Below are 17,660 nucleotides of genomic sequence, written 5' to 3' on the forward strand. Positions count from 1 at the left end.
CATTTTTGTGTTAGGTATTCTAAACAAGACTACTAACTCACATTTGACCCTCGAGAGGGTTTTCAGTGGCAGTTAATCCTGCGGGCGAAGACTGTCTTTCATTTTTCCACAAAGGAGCTGATGAATCCAGACCACATGTCTTTGAGTTGGCAGTGCAACTTTCTATCATATGATTTCTGGTCTCTTTCCTAACACTAAGACCATGTTTTCAACTACTCATATTTCATTTTTTCCAACATGTGCATTCCAATCGCACCCATTATTATCAACACATCATGATAGCAAGACCACAGAAATTTATAGAAATTCTCAATTTCTTTATCTTTGGTATTAGTTGGAATCTCAGAACACTTGATTATGCTTATGTGAAACTTATACTTGGACCAGGAGGCAGTCATCAGTACAGAGCAAAGAAACACTACATGGTTCAAAATTGGGAAAGGTGACTATCCAAGATGTATCTTATCTCCATATCTTTACAATCTATATGCAGAACAGATTATCCAGGAGGCTGGACTCTATGAGGAGAAGTGTGACATCAGGATTAGAGGTAGGCTCATCAGCAATCTGCGTTATACAGATAGCACAACCCTGCTTGCTGAAACTGAGGAGGACCTGAAGCGCTTGCTGCAGAGGGTCAAGGAATGCAGCCTTCTACATGGATGGAAGCTCAACATCAAGAAAACAAAGATTCTCACCACTGGGCCAATTGGCAGTGTCATTATGGATGGTGACGAAATTGAGATGGTTGACAGCTTCAGTTTTCTTGGCTCTACAATCAACACCATTGGTACCAGCAGCCAGGAAATTAAAAGATTAATTGTATTGGGAAAGTCAGCTGTCAGAGACCTCACCAAGGTGTTGAGAAGCAATGATATCAGTGTGGAGACTAAGGTGCACCTGATCCAGGCCATGGTCTTTGCAGTTACGTTCTATGCATCAGAGAGCTGGACAATGACTAGGAATGATAGAAGTAGAGTTGATGCCTTTGAGTTGTGGTGCTGGAGAAGAGTATTGAATATACCATGGACTTCTAGGAGAACAAATATGTTTGTCCCGGAGAGGGTGAAACCAGATTGCTCCTTGGAGACAATAATTCTGAAGCTTTGTCTCGCATACTTTGGACATGTTACAAAGTGGGATCAGGCTTTGGAGATGGACATCATGTTTGGGAGAGTAGAGGGACAGAGCCGGAGAGGAAGACTCTCAATGAGACGGATTGATTCCGTCTCTGGGGTAATGGGATAGGCATGTAGGAGTCAATAGGATTGGTAAGGGATAGAGCAGGGTGTAGGGCTGTTGAACACAGAATTACTATGAGTTGCAAGTGACTCAATGGCAAATAACAACAATGTTGTTGTTCTGTACTCTACAGTCAGAACCAATACATAGGTGACCCTCTGATGGATTTTCAGAGGCGATTAATCCCATAGGAGGAAATTGTCCATCCTACTGAGTGTGGAAACTACAGAACAGTGTCATTGATTTCACATGCAAGCAAGATTCTACTGAAGATCATCCAAAAACCATTAGAACAGCACATCAGCAGAGAACTGCCAGAAGTCCAGGCTGGGTTTAGAAGGGGTCGTGGTACTAGAAATATCGTTGCTGATGTTAGATGGATCTTGGCTGAAAGCAGGGAATACCCTATGTCTATCTGTGTTTCATTGATTATGCAAAGGCATTTGACTGTGTGGATCATAACAAACTGTGGCTGACTCTGAGAAGAATGGGAATCCCAGAACATTTAATTGTGCTAATACGAAACCTATACTTGGACCAAGAGACAGTAGTCAGAAAAAAGCAGGATAACACTGCATGGTTCAAAATAGGGAAGGGTGTACGCCAGGGATGCATCCTGTCTCCATACCTTTTCAACATGTATGCAGAGCAGATTATCCGAGAGGCTGGGCTCTATGAGGGGAATTGTGGCATCAGGATTGGTGGAAGATCGATTAACAATCTCCGTTATGCAGATGACACAACCTTGCTTGCTGAAACTGAGGAGGACGTCATGCACTTGCTGCGAAGGGTCAAGGACTGCAGCCTTCAGTATGGACTAAGGCTCAATGTCAAGAAGACAAAGATTCTCGCCAGTGGACCAATTGGCAGCATCAGGATGGATGACGAAGAGATTGAGAGTGTTCACAGCTTCACTTTGCTCGGCTCCACAGTCAACACTCTTGGTACCACCAGTCAGGAAATCAAAAAGTGTATCGCGATGGGAAAGACTGACGTTAGGGACCTCTCAAATATACTCAGGAGCAACAGTGTCTCTCTGGAGACTAAGGTGCGCCTGATACAGGTCATGGTATTTGCAATCGCTTGTTATGCATCAGAGAGTTGGACAATGACTAGGGAGGACAGAAGGAGAGTGGATGCTTTTGAGCTGTGGTGCTGGAGAAGGGTACTGAATGTACCATGGACTGCCAGGAAAACAAACGGATTTTTCTTGGAGAGGATTAAACCAAGCTGCTCCTTGGAGGCAAGGATTCTGGGGCTTCATCTGACATACTTTGGACATGTTGCCAGGAGGGACAGGTCCTTGGAGAGGGACATCATGCTTGGGAGGGTGGAGGGACAGCACAGTAGGGTAAGACCCTCTATGAGATGGATTGATTCGGTGACTGGGGTAATCGGGATGGGTGTGTCAGAGGCGGTGCGGTTAGCGCAGGATAGAGCAGAGTTTAGGGCTGTTGTGCATAGGGTCGCTATGAGTCGGAAATGTCTCGATGGCACATAACAACAGCAACAACAACTGCTGAGAAGCTGGTGGCTTCAAACTCTGTGTCTTCAAGACTTCAGGGCAGCTTCTTGTCATTAGGCTAGGTGATGTATACATTTTAATAAAAGTCACATTAACAGATTTTCTTCATGTGGATGTAGATATTATCCTATCACAGAGGGTGTTGCACTTTATTATAGTTTTTGCAACATTACTTTTAATAATGATTTCACTTTTTAAATTCCATAGATGATTATTGTAGAACACATTTGAAGTCAGTTTTGGTATCAGTAATATAATAAAGAAAGTTCAATTTTCAAATAATATTACATTCACAGGCATGTTGTTGTTGTTGTGTACCATCAAGTCGGATCCCACTCATAGCAGGTTTTCAGAGGCAATAAATAGCATGGATGGAGATTGTATATCTTTCTCCTGAGGAGCTGCTGCTAACTGGAACCTCCAGAGCCTTAGGGAATAAGGTGCATCTTCTTATCATAGGCCACCAGAGCTCTCTGTGGAATTACATTCACTGATATGTAGCTGTTGTTGTGTATGATCAAGTTGAACCCTCCACTGGGTTTTCAGAGGCAGTTAATTGCATGGGAGGAGATTTCCCATCTTCCTCCCTCTTAGCAGCTGATGGTTTTGAACACTGTGCCTTCTGGATTGCAGCACAGATTCGTACCACTGTTATATGTTGTTTAGGGACACAGTTGAATCCACAGCAGAAGGGATAAGGATGTCTTTTTGTTATTTTTTACTCACTGAGAGGTCTATGATAATTTTGCAATACAAAAATAATAATAGTATATCTGATAAATTTAAATAAGATAGACAAATATTGGATGAGACAGAGGTGTACAATTTGGTGGACTCAAAGTTAAATGTAAAAAATACAATAGAAATTATAGAATTTGAATCAATAATATTTATAATTTTCAGATTATTATTAATGGAATAAAAGTAACATTTTTATATATTGAAGGCAATAGTAAGTCAAATAAAATTAAAAACATGTTATTTAAGGAGTATTATTTATGTAAGTAAGTGGAATCCAAATTCTCAACCATCCATATATTATTCTGAATCACTAAAAGGAATTTAGACAGGGATATAATTCAGTATAATGAATGAAAAACAGTTTTGATTGTCAGAGTAGAGAAGGCAAGGGAATATGTTTCAGAAACATCCTCAGGTAATTGTGATAATAAGAGATATCTTAGGAAAATCACATAGACAAGTTGATGATCTCATCAAGGATGAAGCATTATAACAAGTTTATTCATAACAGATGTCTATGTTTAGGTTTGGAAAGGAGACTACAAGGGTAAGAGAAGCTTTCTGAAAACTTTAGGAATTAATTAGAAATGTACATGGTAAATATAAAGAGACCTATGTAGGAGAAAGGGAGCCCTGGTGACATAGTTCACAGAAAATAGAGCTGCTACCTCAAAGGTCACCCATCACTGGTGGTTTGAATCCACCAAAGACCCCATGGGAGAAAAGTGGCAATTCTTTGTGATTATCGCATCAGAAACTTGCTGAAGGTCAGTTTTGGGATGGTTCCAACTCAACAGCAACGAGTGAGATGAGAGATTCTTCTATCTCTTTTGTAACACCATTTTTTGGTTGTTGATTTTGGTGTGTCATCGAGTTATAACTGACCCATAGCTGACTTATTGGAGTGGGGTGTGGGGGAGAGGGAGCTGGTTTGAGGCAATAAGTACCATGGAAGGAGCTTGCCCACACTTGTTGCACAGAGAGGCTGGTGAATTTGAACCATGTACCTTAGAGATTGCAGCACAACTTCTTACGTCTAGACCACCAGAGCTCTAGAGCCCTTAAATTGGTTTGTGGGAGGAAATTAAGTGTAAGGTTTATGTAGTACTGTTTAAAGCAATTTGGCTTTCTATCTTGAAACTTAACTGAGATTTCATAAAACTCTTCTGAGTGTCTCTCTCAAAGTTTTGAATACTCAGAACATATAGATACATACACACACACACACACACACACACACCTGCTTATAATAATAACAACAAAAATATTATCTGAAAATTTCTGTCTCAGTAATCCCGAGTCACTGAAAAACAGATCGTGTGCATACAATGTGTGGAGCATGACTATGAGCAGAGTCTTAATAATAAACACCACTATCCTACTATATAGTGCTAAGCATGTAACCCAGCATAATTTTGGGGCTATTGAATAAATCAAGTATAATGTATCTAGTAAGAAAAGCAAGAGCAATACACTTGAGGAGAGGTAACAAAACAATGTGAACTATATTGTGATAAATTTGAGGAAAATTTTTCTTTTTTACAAATATAAGCAAAATGTTTTGATCATTAGGGTTTTAGATAGGTTAGAACTGTATCTGTAAATAGAAATGAAGTATTATAATGAAATATTCTACTCTTGTTTCTCATACTTATGAAAACTTACAGATTTAAACACAATAATAAAATGAGATACTTAATTATTTAGTATAATCAATACAAAGACTAATATATTCTTTAAAGTCTTAATGATAAAAAACTTTTAAGTAGTAGGACAAATATTACACAAATATTGAACAATTAATAAAATTGATCAAAAGACACCCAAGCGACGAGGACTCTCCTTCATAGGGTCGCTATGAGTAGCCTGCGACTCGAGGGCACGTAACATCAATAACATCAAGAGAAAGAGAGAGAGAGAGATCAGCTGGTCCGGTGAAGAGAAAACAATGTGACCAAGACCAAGGTGGGTGACTTTTAATCCGTGGCCCTCAGGCCAGTCTTTCATTGTTTTTGTTCAGACATTCCTCTAGGTCGTATAGCCCTGGTGTACAAGTTGCAGTCCCGCGGTCACTTGTGGTTGCTGTGAGGCTGAACACTGTGATACGAATGTGTCAAATGCGTTTATGGTTGGCTACCCAATGTGGATAGAGAGTGAGGTGGAGCTCCCCGATTAAAACAAGTGTGAAAGGAGGAGTGGCATCCACTTCCATAATAACTTGCCTCCAGGAACCCTAAGAACCTGGAGAGAGGATGAAAGGCACCCAAGCGTCAAGGACTCTCCTTCATAACGTCGCTATGAGTCGCCTGCGACTCAAAGGCACTTAACAACAACAATGTAAAAAAGAATAAAATGTATACTCCTCTGGAGACTAAGGTGTGTCTGATCCAGGCCATGATCTTTACAATTATTTTCAATGCATCAGAAAGCTGGACAATGACTAGAGAAGAGAGAAAGAGGATTGATGCTTTTAAGCTGTGGTGTTGAGAAAATTATTGACCATACCATGGACTTCTAGGAGAACAAATAAGTTGATCCTAAAGAGGGTGAAGCCAGGCTGGTCCTCAGAGGCAAGGATTCTGAATCTTCATCTGACATACTTTGGACATGTTGCAAGGCAACACTAGTCCTTGGAGAAGGACGTAATGCTTGGGAGGATGGAGGGACAGTGCAAGATAGGAAAACCCCCAATGAAATGGATTGATTCAGTGACTAGGGTAACGGATGTAGGTATGTCATAGACAGTAAGATTGGTGCAGGATAGAATAGGGTTTAGAGCTGTTGTACATAGGATTGCTATGAGTCGCAGGTGCCTTGATGGCACATAAACAGAACAAACAACAACTCATCAAGACATGTCATATAAACAATATGAAGCTCTGGTGACCTACTGGTAAAGGAGCTGTGTTGCCAACTGGGAAACACACAGTTCAAATTCACCAGCAGCTGTGAGGGAGAAAGTTGAGCAATATTCTCCTGTGTGATTTATTCTCCCTGAAAACTTCCTAAAGCGTCATTTATAGTGGTGCTTCTGACTCAGTTTCATAACAACACTGAAGTGAATAATAGCAAACTCAATAGGTGTTTTAGTGGTAAGGAATTGAATTTTGCTGCCAACCATAAATCGACTATCTGCTCCACAGGAGAAGAATGCACAATCTCCCGTGCTATTTATTGTCTCTAAAAACTCACTGGAGGGTCAGCTATGAGTCAGATCTGATTCAATAGTACTTAAAAAACCCCAACATCCAAACAATATTGTCAGAATACAATTTCTAAGAGTAAATAAAAAGCTTGCTTCCAGAAACTCTATGAACTTGGAGAAAAGATGAACATTTTGTGTACAAGACTTTTGTTCACAGGGCTGCAATGAGTCATCTATGACTCTATGGCACTTAACAATACCAAAAAATGTGATAAGAGTATGTAGGTTAATAAGAATAAATAATTTGTCAACTATATAAAACAAGTCTTCATTAAAGTATCTTAATGGAAAACAATATTCAAAAGATTAAAAAAATAGTTTTTAATTTTATTTTCTATTGTATATTGATTCAGAAAATGGAAAATTAAATGTCACTGTTTCAAGAAGAGAACTTTACAGGGTTTTCAAGACTATGACCCTCCAGAAACAGATTTCTAAACCTGCCTTTCAAGAAACTTTTGTTTTTGTTGATATTGATTGCTATCAAGTCAAGCACAACTCACAGCAACCCTATGAACCCTAGACTATATTGTTATTTCTCTAGGTTCATAGAATTTCCAGAGACATGTTTAGGAAGTAAATGTCACTCCTGCTCCCATACTTGTCTTGATCTGGGAGCGCCACCAAGCATTGTCCACCATGGGTACCTGTTACGACATTTGACATGTCAATGGCACCAGGTTCAGCATCACAGCAACCCCAGGTTACCTCAATACAGCAAATTGACAGAAGAGTGCTGTGCTACTTAGAAGAATGTTCCTTGGCTTGGGCCTGAGGGCTAAAATGACTTTTAGATACAAAGATCCTACACCAGATCCTGCTGAATCTAAACAAGAATCTTAAATAAGAAACAGGCAACCAAAGAGTCCACGCCAGCTCCTCTCCCAAAACAAGAGAGCCCATCTTTCAGTATCCAATTGCTTCTTCCCTTGAAAGATTTTGCTTTCTTCCTTTAGTTTTTCATCTTGGAATCACAAATTGCTAGGCTGCCAAGAAAGATGAGAAGAAGTCACAGGGATAAGAAGAGATGGGGAAAGCACCCAAGCAGAAGAGGAGAAATCAAGAAGTGACAGTAAACTATGACAACTCCACTCCAATTGTCAATGGTGAAATCTGTGGTTAGTCTCAATTTGGCCACAAGTATGCCTCTTTCTCACACACTCCAGCTGTGTCCCACACATTAAGGAAAGATGGGAAAGATACAGGGGATGGGTAAGGGAAGAACTATGAGACAGCTCTGAAAGAGTCAGGTCAGGAGAGATGAGGTCTGGTCAAGAGAGCTAATGTCACTAACCTCTCTGGAGATACCATACACAAAAAGTCCCAACATGGAAGTTTCTGGACCCAGTGAGCCCAAGTTTCTCTCTTCCACACAGTGGTTTCTTGCCTATTACCTCCCAACATACCCCAGGAAAGACTGCTCTGATCCACACCCCCTTGAGGATGGGAAAATAACTCTCCCCCTATCATCTTGCACTTTAATGCTATTCTAAAAATAAAAATAAAAATAAATGGATCCAAGGCAGAGACATACAGACAGGATGCCATGGACCAGGACTTGTAGTTTGTCTCTACATACTAACATGGCAAGAGAAGGGGAACATAGAGAGAGGCAGGTGGACTAATTCCAGCTACTCTCTTAGCCCTCCCAGGTCTCTTTGGGTGCCTGGTGGACACAGCTGCCCACAACAGAAAACTGACAATGCCACAGTAGCCAGCCCTGGGGACACCTGACTTGAGTTTACCCATTATACCCAGGTCCTTGGCAAAGCCCTTGAAGCTTTCTCTGCCTGTGTACTGCACCTGCACCTCCACCAGCTCCTTCCATTCATTGGTCCTCACATTCTCAATCTGTAGTTGGGGAGCACCACATACTAGTGCAAGGAAATCTCGGCCATAAGTCTCCAGCTGTATGCAGGACAGGTCCAGCTGAGTGAAGTGCACAAAGTGCTGGTACAACTTGATGAATTTCAGATGCTGGTCAAAGAACTGCCCATGGCTAAGATCCTTATAGCCAAAGGTCATCGTTCTTGAGATTTCAGGCTGCACACAGGCATCTTCCTGTCGTTACTTTGGCCTGTGCATCCAGTTGTCCCAGAAGGCCTTGGGCACTTGGGTTCCAACACAGTCCAGAGTTCAGCCAACAACAGCAAGCTGAGGTCAGGGAAAAAGTCTGTATGGTACAGCAGCTCAGGCTTGCTTGAGTCCACCATCTGTTCCTTGCCATTGTCATTCCAGGCTGATACACACTAGAGTGAGGTGTCATTCCTTAGCATTGGGTAGGTAGCCTGGAAGTACTCAGTAAAGTCTGATGCAACCTCTAGATTATCCTCACCCATGACAGCCACTGAGAATTTGAATTTGTGGAAGATCTGGCCCAGTGCCCAGGGGTAAGGTCTTGCGATCTTATAGTAGTCCTGGAACTTGCAGTGGTCAGGTGGTGCTATTCAAGTCAAGCAATGTTGTTCAAGTCAAGTTGCCCTATGTGCATGAAGATGCTGCCATAGGAGACAAGGACCTGGGCAGTCTCTTCATGCCCACAATCCTGGCTTACAATAAAGAAGAAATGTTCAGATGAGGGTCAATCATGCAGTAGCTTGTCCAGACAGCGTCAAGCAGTACTATGGTTACAGTCAAGGACCAGGATGAGGATCACTGCTGGCAGAAGGGTCACAGGCACAAGTGATGGGGTAGGATGGGCCACAGTGGGCACTCCCAACCTCTGCATCCACTGAGCATGGTGCGCTCTGATCTGCTGCAACAGCCCCCACTGACATTTCAACTATACTTCAGATGCCTAGGCCAGGTGAATCACCTCATGGGTAAGGCTGGCAGGGTCATTATCAAGAACACTGCCTGAGGGTGGCCTGCCAGGTGTTCCATGTGTCCTTCAGAAGAGGAGCAGTAGGGTGTTCCAGGCCATGAAGAGGATATCACCCTATAGCAAAATCCCTGTAGACTGCTTCTTCAGCATCCTGGCTTCCACAGGGGAGGGCAGGAAAAAGAGTAGGGCTCTGGGCTGCCCTCTGGATTCCTGGATTACTTGCCCAACCTTCTGTGGTTGCGTTCTCTGGTTTCAGGATCTGGAAGCAGCCATGTACCTCTCTCCCTCTTCCTCTTCCTCTTCCTCTCCTCCCCTCTCCTCCCCAAAAATCTTATCCACAAAAGAAAGTGTTGCTTCTCTTCTCTTAGCCAGTTCCAAAATACATGGCTAAGTGGATCTTGACAGGGAGGAGTCTGGAGGGGAAGGGGTATGTCCAGGCCCCTTCCCTCCCCACTGCAATCTTCAGTGTCCTTCCCAGGGGTCCATTATATCCTTTCATTCAGTTGTCAAATTAAGCCCAAAGACTGGGTATAGATTGATCCCAGGTATTAACGCGTTTCTTGCTCAAGGAGGGGAAGTCATCCACTGCTTGGCTTTGCCCATCTGTCTTCTGCTCAGGATCACCAAAGGCAGTAGATCCGGCATGTCCCTGGAGATGGATTTCTGTGTTAAACCTGGCTCCCACTGCCACCTTTCTACTAGAAACTTTGGCCTGCACTGGGTTGGAGTCCGGGCCCTAGTAGCATTTTTTAGATATCATTTAAGTCCTTAACTATCATTGATAAACTATCATTGATATTGAGATTTTAAATATTATTGGGTATTTTGGGGTCATAGATACCAATAGGCAAGGCAGCTTATACTGTAGCCTGGGATTGCTGGAAAATTTGATTTGACCCAGGTCCCACTAAATTATGTTAGTAAAATAAGTTTTGATGTCAGAAAAGCTTGTTTCTTTCATTCTTAAATAAGTAACCACCTAGGAAATTCATTGCAAACAGCAGATGTTCAGTAATTCACAGACATTATGATTATTATTTTGCCACCTGTACAAAAATATTCAGAAGAAGATAGAATCTCAGAAATAAGGTAGTTCGATAACTGTAATACTTGTATATTCAACATGATTAATTATTATGTGCAAAATATACATTAAAAACTACTTTTTCAGGGAGTTCTGGTGGCCTAGTGGCAAGAAACTGTGCTGCAATCCTGAAGGCATGCAGTTCAAATCCACCAGACGCTTTGATGGAGATGGAGGGGCAATTTCCTCCTGTGCCAGCTGATTCCGATTTGATGGTACACAGAAAAAACAAACAAAACACACCAAAAAACCCCTACTTTTTGTATTGAAAGCTACTTTACTTTTTGTATTGGACAGTTCTGGTGACATAATGGTAAGAATCTCCACTGTAATCCCAAAGGCATGCAGTTCAAATTCACCATATGCTCTTTAGGAGAATGATGGAGAATCTCCTCCCATGTTATTAATTGCTTCTGAAAACCCACTGGAGGGCTAGTTATTGATTGGTTCTGACTCAACGGTATTCAAGAGCAACATGCGGAATACTTGTTCAATATATAGTACTTTTCCTTCATATTCAGTGGAATTTTATGCAAAAATAATTAAGAAATATAATAGTTGCAGATAAAGTATTTTTGTTGTTGTTGCTAAGTGAGGTCAAGTTGTATGCTACTCATCGCGACCGTATGAATGAAAGTCCTCAACACTTGTGTGACTTTCATCCTTTTTCCAGGTTCATAGGGTTTCTGGAGGCAAACCATTATGGAAGTGGATGCCACTCCTGCTTCCAAGCTTGTTTTAATCAGGGAGCACCACCAAACACTGTCTATCATTGGTAACCATTATTTGACACATCAGTGTCACAATGTTAAGCTTCACAGCAACCACAAGTTACCGCTGTACGACAAGTGAACACAAAAATATAATATTTTTAGGTAACTAAAACATTTGATATGTTTATCTATAATTATTATCAGGGCATGATTGTCATTCCCCCCCCCCCACATTTTAGAAGTTTAAAAGAAATAATTTTATAAGAGGTCTCATACATTAAAAGGATTTTCAAAAGATCTTTTATTTATTAAATATTTTAGCATAAGTTAAATAATTCAAGGAAAGAAAAAAGATATTTAAAGATTTTTTTGATCATAAATTAATGATGTTTAATCTTATGAAAGAACCCAGTGTTTTGTTTTGTAAATATAGCTTGGAAAAACTCTATAGAATAGCTTTTGTAGTGTAATATTGGTTACACAATAAGTTTAAATCCATACGAATGCTCTAAAAAAAAACAAATGATTTCACATTAATTAACAATATCTTGTGAATTCTGAAATAACACAATCCCTTTAAAAAAATACATATGTTGTTGTTGTTAAATGCCGTCGTCGCAGGCAGCTCATAGCGACCCTATGAAGGAGAGTCCTTGATGCTTGGGTGCCTTTCATCCTCTCTCCAAGTTCATAGGGTTTCCAGAGGCAAGCAATTATGGAAGTGAATGCCATTCCTCCTTCCACTCTTGTTTAATCGGGGAACTCCAGCCCACTCTCAGTCTGCATTGGGTAGCCAACCATTAACGCATTTGACACATCAGTGTCACAGTGTTCAGCCTCACAGCAACCACAAGTGACTGCAGGATGGCAACTTGTACACAAGGGCTATATGATCTAGAGGAATGTCTGAACAAAAACAATGAAAGACTGGCCTGAGGGCCGCGAACTAAAAGTCGCCCACCTTTGTCTTGGTCACATCATTTTCTCTTCACTGAGCCAGCTGATCCCTCTCTCTCTCTCTTTCTCTCTCTGTCGATATTATTGTTGTTAAGTGCCTTCAAGTCGCTGGCAACTCATAGCGACCCTATGAAGGAGAGTCCTTGACGCTTGGGTGCCTTTCATCCTCTCTCCAAGTTCCTAGGGTTTCAGAGGCAAGCTATTATGGAATTAATTCACATTAATTAGCAATGTCTTGTGAATTCTGAAATAACACAATCCCTTTAAAAAAATACATATACTTACAAGAAATGACTTTAGTATTGGCCTTTCCTAAAGAAGTCCAGATGGCTTAGCATGGAGTATATGTGGCTGTTAGCAGAATAGTCTGCAATTCAAATCCACCAGTCACTGTTTAGGAGAAAGACGGCAGTCCATCTTGTAAAAACCCAGTCTTAGACACCTAACAAAGGGTTACTATGAGTTGGAGACAACTTTCTGACTGTAGGTTTTGAAAGAAGTTCAGGTGGTTGTCCTTGTTGAATACCTATAGAGTCAGAAAACAATCCATACCTTACCCTTTGTGGGTTGTCAGAAATTACATGCCAGAAGATTGCCCATCTTTCTCCCATGGAGCAGCTATTGGCCTCAAACTGCGTGCCTTTGGGATTGCAGCACAGTTTCTTGCCACTAGGCCACCAGTGCAGTGTAATAAATGACATGTTTGGCTGTTAACCAGTAGATCAGCAATTCAAATCCACCAGCTGATCCATGGGAAAGACATAAAACAATCTGCATCTGTTTATATTAACAATTATAATTGATTTACCTGTAGTGGTTTTGGTGAATGAGACTGCAACAATTAAGCCATACCAGAACTCTAGCCTCTAAGTGGTAAGGAGTTGTGCTATCAGCCCAAAGACTGGCATTTTAAATTCATCAGTTCCTACATGGAAGGAAGATGGGGATTCTTCCTCCATGTAATTTACTGCCTCTGAAAACCCACTGGAGCATTATTTATGAATTAGTTCTGATTCCATTACACTCAACAATAGAACTATTCAATTCTTCCCTTCCCCTCCCTTCTCTTTCTCTTTCTTAATATATATCAGTACCTAGGTATGAGCTGGTAGGAAAACAAATAGATTTGTCCTGGAGAGGGTTAAATCGGGTAGCTCCTTGGAGGCAAGGATTCTGAGGCTCCGTCTAACTTACTTTGGACATGTAGTGAGGAGAGACCGGTCCTTAGAGAGGGACATCATGCTTGGGAGGGTGGAGGGATGACGCAGGAGAGGAAGGCCCTCTATGAGGTGGATTGATTCAGTGACTGGGATAATTGGGATGGGAGTGTCAGAGACAGTGCGATTGACACAGGACAGAGCGGAGTTTAGGGCTGTTGTACATAGGGTCTCTATGAATTGCAGGTGACTCGACGGCACATAACAACAACAACAACAGGTATGAGCTAAATAGAATACCTCTGGTAGATCTTAGTTTCCACTCTGGTCTAAGATGTGTTCTGACAATGAATAAAGATTAATATGGATATTTTTACAGAAAGATGTAAACTCTTTTGAGAGAGGAGGAAGATTTTACAACTTAATTATCTCATCTATTTAGAAAATAATCTTGTCTCTTCAGGTTTAGTAGTAAGGAGCTGCTCTCCCAACCCAGAAACAGATGGTTTGAATCCACCAGTTACTCCATAGGAGGAAAATGGGCAATCTCTTCCTGTCAATTTGTTGCCAATGAAAACCTACTGGAGATGTGCTGACTTGACAGAACACAACAACATTTAGAAGAGCTCCTAAACATTGTTATTCGCCATAAAGGTCACTAAAGATCAACCCACTAGAGAGATAATTTAATTGATTAATTGATTTCAGTTGCCTTAGATTATCTACAGAGATAAGCGAGGCCTGAACGACTTTTCCACTGAAAGGTGAATGCTCTTGAAATCACTGTCCAGCTGTTTTCCTGCTACTGCTTTGCCCTGGACAGAAGGATGAGTTATGACCTAAGAGAAACTACTTCAAACAGAGCTGTAGGGGGTCTTGTTATCTGTCCCACAATGGTTAAACTCGTAACCTGCACTGTCACAATTTCTGTTGTGGGTCTTGATCTATAAACGCTAAGGAGTTCTATGTTCTATTCTTCTCTTTGTAATCAAGGTTTCTGATATTTTATTGCTGACAACTATGCACAGAGCATGACTTTCCCCACCCTGTGGAATACAGTGCTCATACAGCCTTATGATAAAAAAGAAAGGTTATTCCCTTTCTCTGGATAGGGCACCTGGGGCTTGGTTGAAGAGAAATGTAACCTGGTCAGCTTAATTCTGAATATGTCTGTTTGCTCCTTATTTGAGCTACAGAGATTAACAAAGATAAACAGAACAGAATAAGGGTCATTTGAGCTATGTTTAAAGCACAATTCTTACTGATCTCATTCAGCCAAAACACTACTTCCCCACCCCTTTTGCTGCTTCTTTGTCCATATTTGCTCACTACATTTTTTGAACCCCTCGAAAAATATAAACTAGATGTGTTCCAGCTCTTACATATCTTGAAACATGAGTCTATAAAACTTAAAGTTTTCCAAGCTATTTGGAAAATAATATTTATTTTTATTTTTTAACAAAATAACCCCCCCAAAACAAAAACAAATAAATTTAAAAGTCACCCACAACTACTGTTCCAAGTCACTGAGTATTTTAAAAATAGTGAATAAAAAGTAGCTACAGATTAGCTCACTCTAAGTCATAGAAAAGCTGTCCTTGGCATTTACAGGTAACAGGACGAAGCTAACAACCTAATTGGTGTGCTAATTTGCACATATCCATGGAACCCTCTAACCTTCTGATTCCCCACCTCAAAAACTAAAGAACTATATAGTCTCTTGCTCAAACATTATCTAATGCTAAGAATAAACCCAGAGATGAAAAAAAGAAGCACACTTACCAAGAAAAGCACCTGTAAGATTTTTCTGGAGAAGTGGGACTCTGTTATTTGTATGAAAGCATGAAATTGGCTCATTCTTGCATTTACCAGGGAAGGACTTACAACAGTGCCTCAGTCAAACGGAATGATGTCAGAGTCCTGGTATTCGCAGTCAAACGGAATGATTTCAGAGTCCTGGTATTCGGTATTTTCACATTAAGACCACTCAAGACTTGGGTTCAAGCATGTGAAGCAAAACCAAACTCGTGTTCAAAAGAAAGATGATGGCATTAAAAAGCTAAAGTAGCAAGAAGCTGCGCTGCAGTCCGGAAGACACATAGTTGGATGCAACCAGCGGCTCCGTGGGAGAATGATAGGCAATCTCCTCCCAAATGATTAACTGACTCTGAAAACCCATTGAAAGATCAGTTATGAATCAGTTCCAATTGTATGTTTAACAACAAGTCATAGAAAAATCATTGTATCAAAGTAGAACCACGCTCCCCAAAGTTTTCATCATCCCATAACAGATGATACGGTTTTCCTTCAAAAGAACTTCTTGGTAGACTTGAATCTCCAACCTTTTAGCTTAGATCTAAACTTTTTGAAACTACCCATGTTATTTTAAGGGCCTAGAGATAAATAAACCAATGTATCAGAACATCTGGCTTTTCAAGGACTAGCTAGTTGGTTTGCCTGTTTATTTAACATCTGCAACTTTACACAATTTAGAACTATACAGATTCTCTCTTAAGACACTATATTCTTCTTACAGTATAACTTTCTTCCTCTTTCTTTGTGTAGATACTGCTGACTTGTGACGTGGCCTATTTTCTCACCATCATAGATCCGTAACATAGTATTTTAGTCTAGTCTCCTCAAGTAATCACAATGTGTTGACAGTATCTGCTTTATATTTCTTAAAGAAGCCTGCCCTAGCTTATTTGTTTTGCAACATGCTAATATATGTGAAATGAAACTTTGCCATCATTACCTGTAAGGAACACTCTGGCTGCACCTTTCTCCAAGATATAACTCTTTGTTTTCCTGGCAGTTCATAGAATATTTGGTGCTGTTCTCCAACATCACAACTCAAGATCATCAATTCTTCCTTGAGTCCAGTGGTCCTTCTTCAATCCTAGTACTACATTTTTTTTTTTAAAAAATCCAGCTTCTCTAATTAATTTGTCCAGTGTAAATATGGAATAGAATTGGAGAAAGGCTAGAGCATTGACTTGACTTTAAACCCTTTACTCTGTTTAGACAATAGCTTCTTGGATCAGGTATAGAATTTGCAGGAACACAACTAAGTGTTAGCCATAGCTGCTTGTGATCTACATAGTCTAATTATTTGCATAGTCAACAAAGCTCAAATAGACATTCTTCTCTTTTAGCCAAGATCCATCTGACATCAACAATGATATCCCTGGTGCAGTTCTCTTTAATGGAACATCAGCAACATTTTTCTTGTATGTGATACTAATGATATTGTTGGGTAATTTCTACATTATATTAGATTTCCTTTCTTGAAAATGGAAAAATAAATTAATCTCTACCAGGGAATTGGCCAAGTAACTGTCTTCCAAATTTCCTGGTACACACTGTTGAGCATGTCTAGGGCTACATCTGTTAAGTGAAACATACCAATTTTTATTCTATTGATTCCTAGGCCCTTATTTTTTTTCTCACTGCCTTCAAGACAGCTTAAACTTCTTTTTTCAACACCATTGGCTCTTCATCATACACAACTTCTTAATATTTTTTAGTTTTGATGATTTTTATCTCGTTTTTTTTTTTTTTTTAAAACCAACCTGATTGTGTGTATTCCTTCTATCTTGTTTTGGGGTTTCCTGGATAATTCAAAATTTTGCCCATAATATTTTTCAGTATTGCATTCAAGGTTTAATATTTGTTTTTATTGAATTTTCAGTTATTTTACTGTGAGCAATGATAATCAACTTCTTCCCTGTCTATTTCTTTTTTTTTTTGTATGTTCAATGGTTTATTTATTGCAAATATCTTTCTTTTTTCTTTTTTTTTTTACTTTGAAACAGCCTATTAAAAATACATAATCGCTCAAAGCTATTATGAAAAAGTTTACATAGTACAACATTTTGTGTGACCAAAACGCTTACAGTTTAATTGTGGTAACCATTTTCTCAATCCCCTTGCTGTCTTTCTACTTTTTTTTTTTAAATTTAGGTTGTTTATTTTTCATTTCAATGAACATCTACAGAGATTTTGGGATTCCATTCATTCATTGTTGCACCCTTCACCCCTCCCCCCTCCCCCCCCATTTGCTCCTCTCCTTGAAAAGCAAAAGAAAAACTCCCTGTCTATTTCTAACCCCAGCTCTTTGAATACTATTATAAAACTTCATTTTTTCTTCTTAAGCTGCTCTTAGAAATCTTCTGTTCAGTTCTTTTACTTTGGCATTCGTTCCCTTTGTTT

General features: G+C 40.1%; 1 pseudogene; it reads right to left on the reverse strand.

Annotated features, from left to right (window-relative positions):
- Positions 1 to 8,334: 8,334 nt before the first annotated feature.
- On the reverse strand, positions 8,335 to 9,705 carry LOC102855816 (annotated as a pseudogene).
- Positions 9,706 to 17,660: the final 7,955 nt, after the last annotated feature.

Source organism: Elephantulus edwardii, unplaced genomic scaffold (genome assembly GCF_000299155.1).
Source record: "Elephantulus edwardii isolate Elephantulus edwardi_28Jun2011 unplaced genomic scaffold, EleEdw1.0 scaffold00147, whole genome shotgun sequence".
NCBI classification, from domain to species: domain Eukaryota; kingdom Metazoa; phylum Chordata; class Mammalia; order Macroscelidea; family Macroscelididae; genus Elephantulus; species Elephantulus edwardii.